Source organism: Mangifera indica, chromosome 1 (genome assembly GCF_011075055.1).
Source record: "Mangifera indica cultivar Alphonso chromosome 1, CATAS_Mindica_2.1, whole genome shotgun sequence".
Classification (NCBI taxonomy): domain Eukaryota; kingdom Viridiplantae; phylum Streptophyta; class Magnoliopsida; order Sapindales; family Anacardiaceae; genus Mangifera; species Mangifera indica.
In genome coordinates, this window is record NC_058137.1 from 26,075,086 (window position 1) to 26,090,558 (window position 15,473).

Here is a 15,473-nt window from a genome sequence, read left to right on the forward strand (position 1 = left end):
GACCTTAAAGTCTAATCCAATCTAAAATAAAATGGTCTTAAAATTTCTCAACCTTAAACCGAATTGAAGTATGTCCGGATTGACTTGAACTAATCTAAATAACTCATACTATGTAACAAGTAAAATCATGTCATAACACAATATATAACAAAATTTGTTATAAAACAATATACTTTGTCAAATGTCAAGAATAACATGATTTGTTACAAAATAATACACAAAAAAACATGCTAACGGGAAACGATATTTTGTCAAAATGAAATTGCTTTATTTCATATTAATACTAATACTTTGTTTATTGTCTCTTTATATGATAATCAATAATTCAAATAAGTATGCAATTTCAATTTCAAAATAATGCAATTGACAACTAACAAGATTCATAATTACTTATAAAATATTTAATAAATTTAATATCCAATTCATATGATTGATGTGACTATCATAAATCTTAAAATCACTAACAAACATATAAATATGACATAGCAAACATAATAAGTTCAAATCAGTAGTATTTATAATACATCAATCGAATAAAACAAATTAACTATAAACAATTTTTTACAAGTTTACCAAAAAGAGTTACTAAATTAAAATGAATGTTTTTAGATAATGTAGATTTAGTGTTTAGTGATGCAATTTCAATTTTGAATTACAGAATAAAAATTTTGTGGATTGAAACTCTTTCTGTCAAACGAAAAAAATTATAAATATTAGAGATTTTTTACTATTATGATGTTATACAATATTTTATTTAAAATTTTTGGTTAGTTCGGGCGGGCTTTGTGTCAACCCAAATCCGACCCAATTTTTTTGAGATCAACTCTAACCTGATTCAACTATTTTTTGTGTCGAAAATCATAATCATAATCTAAATTTTTTTGTCTCATATCCTATCGAATTAACAGGTCATGTAAAATTTTATCAAGTTTAGTCATGGATTTGTTGGACAATAATGTGTATATATATGTTCATTATTTATTTGTGTAAACAATATGTATATAATATTGTAATGTAATATAAAATTGTATAATTCTACGTGGCATTAGAGCAACAAAACACTTTAGCGTCCGTCAAGTCATAAAACGAAGAGACCTTGCAACTAAGGTTCATCTTTTCTTCGCACAGTTGTCACCCGGCATCTTTACGATCTGACAGTTTCACCCCATCTCAGGCCAAATCACAGCCCAAGCCCGATTCACTCAACCTTTGCTAGAGATTCCTCCGATCTCTGACCAGGGTTCCTCTGTTGAAGATCTCTGCCCTGTACTGGTGTTTATTCAATTCACTCCATTTTTGTGAATATTCAATGTCCTCAATATTTTTGTGATGGAATTTCAATGCACTTCCATTTCAATCCTTCTCACCTTTCTTCTCTCTCTTCATGGCGCTGAAGATAGGATTGAGATCAAAAGCCAGTGAAAGAACTTTACATCTACCTCCAGGGCCACGGAAATTACCTCTTGTCCGAAACTTGCACCAGCTTCTTGGCTCTGTACTGCATCCCAGCCTCGGGGACTTAGCCAAGAGATATGGTCCCCTTATGCACCTACGTCTTGCAGAACATAACATGAAGGATCCCAAGTCTTGAAATCAAAAATTTCCAACATTATTCTTATGGGTAATTTGTATAGCCTATATAACACTCACGTTATTATTCGAAATCCAGCAACAAATTAATACTGAAATCTCAGCATAAAATTTCTTTTTGAATTGGGATGCAAAAAAGTCAGGGCCAGATCTTCATGGGACCTCCATCTACTGGTGTGGACATTAGGAAGCCACATGGTGGTGTATGAGGAGTTTTAGCAGTATAGTGTTCTAATGCAAGAACAAAAAAATAAAGAGAAAATGCTAATGTTCTAGGCCGAAAATTTTTCTAGAAATGTTTTCTTCTTTTTTAATTTCATTCTTGTGAATATATATTACAGCAACTAACATAAACTTTTTGAGTAAAATCAGCTACTACTCAGTTTGATTTAAGCATAAGAATCAACTGAAAACTAATACATCAAAGCATATATACTAACTCTTGTCAATCTTCCATCTAACACACCTAATCTTATCTAGTTGTATGTCATATTGCTTTTAAACAAGCTAAATACAAAAATATCATAACACAAACTCACAAAGCAAAGCACTGTTGCAGTACCACATCTTCCATGTCAGCCCCTAGTCAACTTCCAGCCAACCTCTTCCTCAGCACTGCTTTCTTCTCTGCACATCACTACAGCCTCCTAGTCGACTCTTCCAAGAGAGTTCAAGATGAGTCTGCCAGATCATGATGAATGAAAAATCTAATGTTCTTTTTGCATTACAGGTTATTTCATTTTTAGTGTTAATTTGCTATGCAATAAGTTAACTTGTATTAGCAATTAATAAGAAATTATAGAATATATACACAAGGATTTGAAGATGAAAATCTGTTTGTGAGTGATATTGGTTTGGTTGTTTCAGCTTAAAATGAGCTGACGATATTGTTAACACTTCATCCTCACAGCACATTCTGAAAGTACAAAAACATGTTTAGAAAGTAAACACTACAATTTTTACACGGTTCAGCTAAGATTCATCTTAGCCTACATCAATTAGGACCAAGTCGTGCTCAATCAAATCACTAAACAATAATCCCAACTTTCAGATGCAAAGATGAAATCAACATACAAAGTAAACACTCCCACTTACTAAATTTATTTCCTGACTTTCCTACTGTCAGCGGTTACTGCCTAAATTTGAAATACTATGAATATCCCACTCTATTGTCTAGCTCCTCATAAACAATCAAACTAAAATTCCCCTAACTTCTGATCTTTAAATCCCTTCAAGCACTAGTCACAGATTCGTATCCCACAATATGAATAATTAAGCTAATCTGCAAGACAAAGAGTGGAAAAACAGAGAGGAGATGTAGTATCTCACTGCACAGAACAATATGATCTTGACCAAATAAGCTGCTGAAAATTATTGACAAAATCAGAGTAAATTAAGGTCTAGAATCTCACAAAAAATGTGAGATTAAATACTCAGCAAGGGTGAGCGAGGGAGTGAAACATCATAACAGTACACCTAAATGGCAAACAACGTAATCGAATACAGGCAAAAGTTGCCAATTGTACTTGAATGAAAAATCATGAACAAATGTTCACACAATAATGCAAGTATGTGCACACATATAACAAGAAGAAAAATATGTGCACACACAAAACTAAATGAGAACACAAATGCTCATAGTTTGTCAAATACTTACAAAAATAAACAAGAACTATACCGGCAAGCTCTTGCATAATAGCCAGGAACAGAAACAGAGTTGCTTATTGAATTGCTACTAAAATAAAAATCTACCATTAATACAAAAGCTTGAAGTTTTCTTGGAGACATGAGTATTGCAGCTTACTCTTCAACTCTTCAGAGTCTGAGAATAAAAAAAACAAGTCTGAATTCAGTAGTCTTTTATCAAGCTATATTCATTATGATAAAGCTGTCAATAGAAAAAAAAAAAAAAAAGCAGAATCTGGCAATAAGAGGTTGGAGCACTTACAAATTGAGGAACAACTTTCAAATGCTAATTTGTTCTTCTTCTACGTCCTCTATTCAGCCTTCTCACATTTCTTGGACACTCTCTTTCAATCAACCTCACAAAAAATTGAGGTTTTCCTATTGAGAACACAATGTAAGCAATAGATATGCCAATTACAAATCCAGATCCGTAGCCCATCAAAGCAATTTTCCAATCAAACCAGCTTGAAGCATTGCTTTCTTCTTCGTCTATCGTTGGTGGTGCCTTATCATTTTCACATTTGTTTGACAGTGGTGATCCACACAAGCCCAAATTTCCAATGTAGGAATCATTCTGAAATGTGTCAAATTGATTTCCTTGAGGTATGAGTCCCACAAGATGGTTGTAAGACAAGTTTAACACTGAAAGAAATGTTAGACTTGTCAATTGCAGAGGAATCTTTCCGATGAGCTGGTTGGAAGAGAGATCTAGTGCTTCAAGTTGTGACAAATTTTTCAATGATAAAGGTATTTCACCAGTTAAGCTATTATGAGACAAGTTAATCAATCTGAGTAACTTGAGTTGTTCAAATACCTTTGGAATTTCTCCTTTAAACAGGTTGTTGGAAAGATCTATGCATGTGAAGCTGTATAAAATCCTTTCCATCCGAGTCTCAACACCTTTTAAAAACAAAGTTATTGAATAATATGAACCATAAAGTGAGTGCATGTAATTGAGTTTGACATCATCCTTGTATCCACTCTTCATAACTTCAAAATTGTTAAAAAAACTTGCTGGTAAAATACCAGAAAATTGATTGTGAGAGAGGTCCAGCACTCTTAACCAAGGGAAGAGAAATCTTGTGCTGGAATTGCCAATGGGACCATGAAACTGATTAAATCTCAAAAAGAGTACTTCAAGAAATTGAAATTTTAATAACCAATTCGGAAAGCTATCATTAATCCTGTTATTCCCAACATCAAGAATATCCAAAACTCCACAGTTAACCAAAGAGGATGGTAATGGTCCCTCCAATTGATTATCGTTAAGCATAAGAGCTGTCACACCACATTGATCGGGAAACGTCAGAGATTCTATACTGCCATGGAAGTTGTTCATTGCCAAATTCAAGTCTGCAGTGCTCTTCGCAAGACATTTTGGAATGTTTCCACTTAAGCCATTATGGGACAAGTCAAGAGATTGAACTCTGCTCCCATTACAAAATGACGGAGGGATCACTCCTGTCAGATCATTGTTTGAAGCTGAGAAGAAAAAAACCCCAGTTGGTAGATCCACAAGTTGTCCTCGGAGTAAGTTGGATGAAAGGTCAAGAATTCGAAGGTTGACCATGGATGAAATGTACTCAACACGGGTAAGTAAATTGTGAGACAGATTTAGGTAAAACAAGTTGGAACAATTTCCAAGCTCCAATTGGGAAATTCGGCCAAAGATTGAGTTACTAGAAAGGTCTAGATTCATAAAACTTACAGTGCTTAAGAAAATCGGGACTTCAGTTATGCTACAAGAAGATAAAAAGACATTTTTAAGCTGGGGCAAGATGACCTTTCCTGTTACTGACAAAAGCGCATTATATGAAAGGTCAATACGTCTCAGATTTTTTAGCTCTGAAAGCATCTCTACCTGCACATTACCACTGAAGTTATTGTTTGCAAGTGATAGTTGTATGAGACCCAAAAGTTGAAAAATCGAATCTGGAATTGGACCATGAATCACATTATCACTCAAATCAACTTCACTTATTGGACCAGGGTGCTGGAACTGCTCCATCTGACCTGTGAGTTTATTGTGGGAAAGATCTAAACTCTCCAAAGATGGCAGAGTAAACAACAATGTCGGTACTCTGCCACTTAGAAGATTATTATTTAACATGATGTCACCTAGATATGGAAGACCGCTTATCTGACTAGGAAATTGACCTTGAAATTGATTATAAGAAAAGTCCAAGTAAACAAGTCCATTCACGTTGAATATTGATGTTGGCAACTGACCACTGAAATTATTAAAGGAGAGATCTATGGTCTCTAATTTATTAAGATTACCCAAAACATCTGGAAATTTTCCAGAAAAATTGTTGTGTGTAAGAGATAGCCAAGTGAGCTGGACAAGTTTAGATAATGAAGTTGGGACTTGACCAGTAAAACCGTTCCATGACAAATCCATGTAGGTGATTTCTGCAAGGTTTTCTAGTGATGATGGAAGTGACCCTTGGAAATTGCAATTAGAAAGAGACAGATAATTCAAGTACATAAGATTGCCAAATGTCTCAGGTAATTTTCCTGAGAAATTTGTGTGAGAGAGATCCAATACTCTGAGGGCACTGCTCCTATTAAATTCTGGCAAATTAGCTGTGATCCCTTCATTTAGTGACAACATTAGCTGCTGGAGAAATGGAAATAGAAAAATTTCACTTGGAAATTTGCCTTGCACCCCAGTTAACCTAAGGTTGAGGGATATCAAAGAAGAAGACAAGTTTACTAAAGAACCAGTTGAAACAGTAAACATCTCAACATTTTCAAGATGGAGATATCTTAATTTCGTTAAATTTTGCAAGAGCTTATTGAAACCATGTTGGGGCATACTTAGGAGATTGTTGGAGAGATCAAGTGAAATAAGATCAGACAGAAGAAACATTTCAGTGGGAACTAGGCCAAACAAACCTGAGGAAGAAAGGTTTAGATGTGTTAATTTGGTGAACTTACCAAAGTTGGGTGAGATTTGCGATCTAAATAAACCATTGCAAGCAAGATTGAGCCTCTGGAGATGGTGGAGGAGGAAGAGGCTGCTATTTTCATGGACAAAGCCATCAAGCCAACTCAAACTAAGGTCGAGGCCAATAACATGTCCAGTGAATGTATCACAAGTGACACCATCCCACAAACAGCAATCACTACCCTCTTTCCAAGACTCAGTCTTAGGATACCCCCTAAATTGATCAAAGTTGGGGCAAAACTTATAAGCATATTTACCAATGGAAAAGTTGCTCTTGAAATGAAGTAGAGCAACACTTTGTTCGGGGGAGCAAAGTATCTGTGATGAAGAAGAGGATGAACAAACAACTTGAAAATGTAAGACGAAGAAGCAGAAGAAGAAGAATGCCCGCATCTTTTTTCTTTTAAAGAAACAAAAGAAAAGGAAATTGCTGATGGGAAAATGAAATGAACTTTCAGAAATATACACACACACTTTTCCTCCAAGCTCTTTCCATTTTCTTTCCTTTTCATACAATTATTTTTTGATTGAGAAGAAAATAAAAAGTTATATAATATATAGGGTATCCAAAGTTAGATTTCTTAGACAATATACTAAATAGTCATTGATCCATAGACAAGTTTGAGCATAATAGCTGAGTTCATATTAACTGATAGTTAGACTAGTTACTCAATGCTTAAGTTAGATTATTTTTAAATCAACATTAAAAATAATATTTAAAATAATTTATCTTTGCATAATAAAATATATAATTCGAATTACATTTAAATAAAATCTAATTATAAATATACCAAAAGTTATTCGCTTTAACTCAATGATTAAACAGCAAACCAAGACAATTTGATCATTGGTCAAAGTGGTTAAATTATAGAAATAAAAATTAGTCTTACCTAGATTGGATAAGGCCACAAATTCTGAAAGAACAAATTGAATGACTAATTCGATCTAAATTTCAAAACCATGGAACAAAGTTGGAGTGGGAAGGGTAATAAGTTAGCAACTTAATAAAATATATTATCTGTGTAAAATGGTCACAACAAGTGAAAAAAAAGGGGGAGTGACCCTTAATTATACTTAAAAAATAACGTTAATTCCTTTTATCTCGTTTTTATCACCCTCAATCCCTCTATATAAATAAAATATAATTGTAAATTTATTTTTAATATAAAATTAAGTATTATTTAGAAAATTGAACTCTTTCTCCGTCTAAATTCATTTTTCCTTATATTTGCGGTTGAAAAGATAGGACCTTTTGATTATTCCCCGAAAATTAAGGTCTTCGTCTTCTTTAACAAAAGACTTACCCGTGGTCAACACGTAGACAGCTAACTATCCCAAAATTTTTATTTCTCTTTCCCTTGTATTTTTAATTTATTATAACTCTTTTTAACTTTTCTTCTTTTTTTAAGCCCTCCTTTCTTAACCCCAACTAAATGAAACAAATGGTCAAAATGTATCATTTTCATTTTTTTCTCTTTGCTTTATATTTTTTTAATTATAATTTTTCCCTATTTCTACTCGTTACAATAAAAAAGGTCAAATTGTATCACTTTCATTTTTATAAACAAATCAAATTTGAATCAAATTAAACATTCAAATTTGAGCTCAGATCGAGTCCAAATTTATATTACTTGCTAATTGAGTTTTAGTCTAATTGATATCAAATCACTCTTGATTTAAATCTTTTGAATTCAAATTAATCTTAAATTGGTACTTGTTTGGGTTCAATTCAGATAGAATTCAGTCCTAAATTTACCTTTCAAGATGATGTCGTGATTAGCATGTTGGTCTTCTTCAACAATGTTTTTGATTGTTTTCATTCAATAAGTAATGCCTTGACAAACTCCTAAATTGACGCTATTTTGCTTGGATTAAGGGATGTCAATTGTTTGTTCACATTGCTGAAGAAGACCAGCATGTTAATCACGGCATAACTTTTTATGTTTTCCAAAATGAGCCTTTCATCGAGAAATTAACGTGAACAAACAAAATTATAGCTCCAGAAAGTAACATGCCTTGACTTTTTTTCACATTACTTTCGCGATTAAAGGCTCCATCAATTGTCTATTTTATTCATTGGAATTGCTCAAGATACAAAATAAGAATACATAATTTATGTGGAAGTCCAACACGAAAAAATAGACAGGTATGAAATGGAGAAAATTTCACTATGAATGATGAAAATTTTAAAATGAAGAAGAGATTATTTTGTTTTCTGTATTGTGGCACACTCACTCACTTTTTATATGCACTAATGCACTTTTTATATACAAACCTTTATACACATTTTTAGGTAGCTTTTATATTCAAACCCCAATTGACAGATACTTGACTTGTATACAAGTCGCATGTTTGCAATAGATAACACATTATCCGCCAATGGATTGTACCTATTTTATTGTAAGTCTTTGTTATTTTACCGTTACCTGTTGTATTTACTTAAGGGTGTGTTTGGTTGAGGGTTTTTAAGATTATCTTGGTAATCTATCTTTTATTCCCTTGTTTGGTTTGTCAGTAATAAAAGATTACAGTAATCTTCTATTACCGATGCTGACGTGGCAGGTGATATAGGTGGTAATCTGATTACCATCTTCACCTTAGGTATTTAAAGATTATTAGGGTAATCTTGAGTTTATTATAGAAAAATTATTATTTATTAATTTTTTGAGATAAAAATAATTTTATTTTTAATTAATATGACAAATAATATAAAAAATATTTAAAAATAATTATATTCAAGGACATTTAAGTAAAATAATTTACTAGTAATCTTTTATTACTTTTAACCAAACACAATAATTAGTTATACCTATCAAAATTTATCAAACATAGTAATCATTTATACCTAATAATCTTTTAAGTAATTTATCTTCAAGGTAATCTTTCTATTTTAGTAATCAAACATTACCCAAGTCAAACGCCCCCTAAATATAATTAAAAATTTATCCATTGAGTCATGTGACCCATACTAGGGGGCCAAGCCCAGATTAGTCTCTAATCCATAGTTCTCGAATTCAAATAATCTTTTATAGAATTTTTTAAGTATCAAAGAACCAAATTCTCACTCATCATCTGCTTTTGCTAGTGAATTGGAAAGGCATGAAATCATCTTATATAGATTTGTCTATATTCTCTCTTTCCCTTTATTCTATTTAATTTTCTTTTCTCCCTTGTTTTTCTATTTCACTATTCAAAATTTTAGGGGCAAATGTAATTGTAAAAATATTAGGGGCCTTAAAAAAATTTTTAACAGAATTTTTGAAAAAAAAAAGTTTTAAGGTGTTTTAAAATTTTTAAAATTTTAGTATACCTCTCAATAGTTTCAAAAATGATAATTATACTTTTAAAGAATTGGCCGAAATACAATAATTTAAAGTTAAGTAGAATTTTTATTTTTAAGAGTCTAAAATAAAAAAATGTAAACTGGTATAAGAATATAATGATAATTTGATATTTATATTAAATATTAATGACAGGTTTTATAACTTTAATATAAGGACAAAATAATTATTTTAAAGAAACAAAAGTGGACCATGATTGAAAATTTAACTTTTTGAAACTTTTATCAATCTCAGGTGGAAAATAGTCATTCGGCCTAATTTTTTAAGCTAAATTCACCATTCACGATAAAGAATGATGGACAGTGTAATCAACGGCCTAAAACATGTAAGCAAAGGTCCTGAATGAATAAAATTAACACTCTTTTTTCAATAATTTTTGTCTTAGTATATGACTTAAGCATTGAAAAGGCCTCGCTGACAAAAGCCACAACCAAATAAGCCCTAATTTGTTTATGATTTGAAATTTTAAAATTAGAAATAAAATAGTGTCCATTCATATAGTCGCATATTATTGTTAAAAAATATATTAATGTTTATTATTAACCAACATAGTTTTACTCTATCAAATTTTGATTCGATCGGTTGCATGGTTAGCATATATCTCCCAATTCGAGCAAATTAGTTTCAAGCAAACCTCCCACATAAATGCCTTTTTTTTCACATAATCAGATAACTATTGCAATGTCCTTACAGAAAATCTCAATTTTTTTTCCAATAGTTTTTTTAGTAAATTTACCAATTATCAATCAAAATTGACGTCCTAGACTTGCTTTAGTTGAAGTCCTTGAAGCTATATCAATGTGGTGCAAGACAGCTGCAGAATGCTGCAATTGACAAAGACCAAGTGAGATTCTTCCACATATGAGGCCAAAAATTTGTGCTCTGAAAGTCTAATTGAGCGCTCTTTTTTCCAGGGAGACACACATTGATCAACAATTACAATTTCTGTCATCAAATCTAATTATCAAGACAGAGTTGTGCACACAAGAACCAAACGTGAACATGAATGTTCATGGTCTGTCAAGTGCTTAACAAAAGATAAACATGAACTATATGCTCTTGCATAATGGTCTGAACTTACGAAATTGCTACTAAAATTAAATCTACAATTTTTACAAAAGCTAGAAGTTTTCTTGGAGACATTAGTACAGCAGCTTCTGCTCCAAAAGACTCCTACTCAATGCAATAATCAACTCTTCGAAGTCTGAGAATTAAAAAACAAAGCATGATTTCAATAGTCGAGTAACATTTGTTGGTGTCCTATAAAGGCCCATGGGGCCAAGACCCTAAGCCCTGGAGCTAGGGCTGGATTCAAACTAAGCGTATTTGAACTCTAGTTTAGTTCAACCGAGCCTGAAACAAGCTCAACTCAAACAAGCTTGAGCATAAGATTTCAATTTTTTCAAACTTGAGCTCAAGCTCATGTCTTAGGGGTGTTCAATTCGTTAAGCTCATGAACCTAAAAAATTTGATACAAATCGAATAAATGATGTCATTTTAACCAAAACACATCAAAATTTTATCGCTTTAGCACTGAGTTGAGACTAGCTTCTCTCAAATGAGCTGAGTTTGAACAACTTTGAGAAGAGCTCAAGCTCGAGCTTGGTTGCACTTAAGTCGAGCTTGAGTTCAGCTTGAATCAAACCTTGCCTGGAGCATGCCTTGAACTTGTAAATTCTCTAGGGCCAGCCCAACACGAAGGCTTGCTTGGCAAGCCTCTTTCGAACACATGGGGCCGATGGGTAGGGTTGGATATGATACAAGCTGAGTCAGCTTGGCTCAAAAGTTTGATTCAAATTCGAATCGAGAGATTTGGTTCATTTTTTCAATCGAGCCGAACTTGCGGTTTGATTCGATTTGAATTCATGGTTGAAATAAACTTGAATTAATAATTCGAATTTGTGGCTCAATTCAACTTTAATTTATGGCTCGAATTAGTGATTTTGAATATTATTTGGGTAAAACGACATTGTTTTGTCAATAAACCATGAACTTAAGCCACGACTCTAACCATAAATTCAAACCATTAATTCAAGCTACGAAATCAAGTCAAGCTCAAACTAAACCGAACTGAATCATTTTTCAATCAAATTAAACTTGAGCCACCTTAATTTTGGTTTGACGAACTCAAGCTAAACATTTTTTCATTTGAACCAAACATGAGCCAATAGGTGTTCGGGCTCAGCCAAATTCGTATCCACCCCTATTGATGGGCTGCACTAGGATTGACCTAGCCCACTGCAACCTCTTGCACCCTAAAAGTAAAATTTTCATTTGATTCTTACAGCTGTTGATTCTTAACTTTTGATGACAAGATGATAATTTGAAAAGAAAAATGAGAGTACTACTGCCACAGATATTTAATGAAACGTCTGAGTGCTGTCATTTTGCCTCAACAGAAATCTGTAGAATAATCTAAGTTTGGAATTGATTGATTAGCATTTGTTCAGAGTTTAGATAGTCTTCTTTCCTACACTTCGTTGGTGTACCAGAAGTTTTAGAAACAATAATATAAATATATCTGTGTGTGAGTGTGTGTATTATGCAAGAACGGAGAAAATGCTAATGTTGTAAACTGAAAATTTTGCAGGAAAAAAGTTCTATTCATTTTCATTACGTTCTTGTGAATATATATTACAACGACTAATCAAACTTTTTTTAGCAAAATCAACTGCTACTCAGCTTGATTTAAGCGTAACAATTAACTCAAAAACTAATATACCAAAACATACTAAGTCTAGTCAATCTTTCACCTAACATACCTAGTCTTATCTAGTTGTCTGTCATATTGCTTTAAACAAGCTAAATACAAAAATATCATCACACAAGCTCACAAGGCAAGCATTGTTGCAGTGCCACATCAGTGCATTCCACATCTTGCCATCTTCAGTGTCAGCTCCTAGTCAACTTCCAGCCAACCTATTCCTCAGCACTGCTTTCTTCTCTGCACATCACTACACCCTCCTAGTCGACTCATGCTTCCAACAGAGTTCAAGATGAGCCTGCCAGATCATGATGAATGAAAAATCTAAGATTCTGTTTGCATTACAGGTTATATCATTTTAATGTGAATTTGCTAAGCGATAAATTAACTTGCCTTTGCAATTAATAAGAAATTCTAGAATATATACACAAGGATTCGAAGATGAAAATCTGTTTGTGAGTGATATTGATTTGGTTGTTTCAGCTTAAAATGACCTGTCGATAGTGTTAACACTTCATCCTCACAGCACATTCTGAAAGTACAAAAACTTGTTTAGAAAGTAAATACTACCATTTTTTCACGGTTCAGCTAAGATTCATCTTAGCCTGCATCAATTAGGACCAAGTCGTACTCAATCAAATCACTAAACAATAATCCCAACTTTCAGATACAAAGATGAAATCAACATACAAAGTAAACACTCCCACTTAATTTATTTCCTGACTTTCTTATTGTCAGTACTTATTGCCTAAATTTGAAATACTATGAGTATCCCACTCTATTGTTCTACCTCCCCATAAACATTCTAACTAAAATTCCCTTAACTTCTGACCTTTAAATCCCTTCAAGCACTTATCACACTTTCGTATCCTACAATATGAATAATTAAGCTAATCCGCAAGACAAAGAGTGGAAAAACAAAGAGGAGATGTAGTATCTCACTGCACAAAATAATATGATCTTGACCAAATAAGCTGCTGAAAATTATTGACAAAATCAGAGTAAATTAAGGTCTAGAATCTCATAAAAAAATTTGAGATTAAATACTCAGCATGGGTGAGCTAGGGAGTGACACATCATAGCGGTACACCTAGACAACAAACAACGAAATCGAATACAAGCAAAAGTTGCCAACTGTACTTGAATGAGAAATCACTTACAAATGTTCACATAATAATGCAACTGTGTGCACACATATAACAAGACAAATATGTGCACACACAAAACTAAATGAGAACAAAAATGTTGGTAGTTTGCCAAATACTTACAAATGATAAACAAGAATTATAACGGCAATCTCTTGCATAATAGTCTGGAACAGAAACAGAGTTGCTTATTGAATTGCTACTAAAATAAAAATCTACCATTAATACAAAAGCTTGAAGTATTCTTGGAGACATGGGTATTGCACCTTACTCGTCAACTCTTCAGAGTCTGAGAATTAAAAAAACAAGTCTGAATTCAGTAGTCTTTTATCTAGCTATATTCATTATGATAAAGCTGTCAATAGCTAAAAAAAAAAAAAAAAGCAGAATCTAGCAATAAGAGGGTTGGAGCACTTACAAAATTGAGGAACAACTTTCAAATGCTAATTTGTTCTTCTTCTACGTCCTCTATTCAGCCTTCTCACATTTCTTGGACACTCTCTTTCAATCAACCTCACAAAAAATTCAGGTTTTCTTATTGAGAACACAATGTAAGCAATAGATATGCCAATTACAAATCCAAATAAATAAAACATAAGAGAGTGGTATATAAGTGTGTGGATTGGACCTTAACATAAGCCAATTGGTTTTGTGTAATATGGGTTTCAATCTTCACACTTGTAAGCCCAATAGATATTTCCGACAGAGGCCAATCACATGTCCAGTGAATGTATCACAAGTGACACCATCCCACAAACAGCAATCACTACCCTCTTTCCAGGACTCTGTCTTAGGATACCCATCGCAAAACCCAGAAGCATCTTCATAAAGGGAAAAGGTGTTCTTGAAATGAAGTAGAGCAACACTTTGTTCATGGGAGCAGAGTATCGGTGATGTAGAAAAGGATGAACAAACAACTTGAAGATGCAAGATGAAGAAGAAGAAGAATAACGCCCGCATCTTTTTCCTTTTAAAGAAACAAAAGAAAAGGAAATTGCTGATGGGAAAAAGAAATGAACATCTAGATATATATACACTTTTCCTCCAAGCTCTTTCCATTTTCTTTCCTTTTTATACAATTATTTGTTGATTGAGAAGAAAAAAATAAAATAAAACTTATCTAATATATTGGGCATCCAAGTTAGATTTCTCACACAATATACCAAATAATCATTGATCCATAGACAAGTTTGAGCATAGTAGCTAAGTTCATATCAATTAATAGTTAGACCAATTACTCAGTGCTTAGGTAGGATTATTTTTAAATTGACATTAAAAATAATTAATCTTTGTATAATAAAATATAAAATCCAAATTTCACTTATATAAAATCTAATTATGAATATACTAATAGTTGTTTGCTTTAACTTGATGATCAAACGGCAAATCGAGACGATTTGACCATTGGTCAAAGTGGTCAAATTATAGAAATAAAAATTGGTCTTACCTAGATCGGATAAGGCCATAGGTTTTGATCGAACAAATTGAACCGATTAAACAAATCTTCAAAACCATGGAACAAAGTTGGAGTGGGAAGGGTAATAAGTTAGCAGTTCAATAAAATATACTCTCTGTGTAAAATGGTCACAACAAGTGAAAAAAAAAATAGAAGAATGACCCTTAATTATACTTAAAAAATAACTTTAATTCTTTCTTCCTTTTTTCCCCCTTTATACATAAAATATAACTGTAAATTTATTCTTAATATAAAATTAAGTATTAGTAAGAAAAATTGAACTCTTTCTCTGTCTAAATTCATTTTTCTTTATATTTGGGGTTGAAAAGATAAGATCTTTTGATTATTCTCCGAAAATTAAGGTCTTGGTTTTCTTTAACAAAAGACTTACCAGTGGTCAATGCGCAGACAGCTCTGGCAAAATTTTTATTTATCTTTCCCTTATATTCTAAATTTATTGTAACTCTTTTATCCTTTTCTTCTTTTTATAAAAAGAAAAGTCCTCCTTTCTCAACCCCAACTAAACGAAACATTTGGTCATAATGTATCATTTTCATTTTTTTTTCTCTTTGCTTTATATTTCTTAATTATAATTTTTCCT

At 32.6% G+C, this 15,473-nt stretch overlaps 1 long non-coding RNA gene across 1 annotated transcript; it reads right to left on the minus strand.

The window, feature by feature from the left end:
* Nucleotides 1–3,210: 3,210 nt before the first annotated feature.
* LOC123195741 lies at nucleotides 3,211–13,932 on the minus strand. The gene is made up of 2 exons (XR_006497515.1): nucleotides 13,835–13,932; nucleotides 3,211–3,412 (listed from the first exon to the last, which is right to left on the minus strand). It is a non-coding gene; the product is annotated as an uncharacterized LOC123195741 (long non-coding RNA).
* Between the last annotated feature and the right edge of the window lie 1,541 nt (nucleotides 13,933–15,473).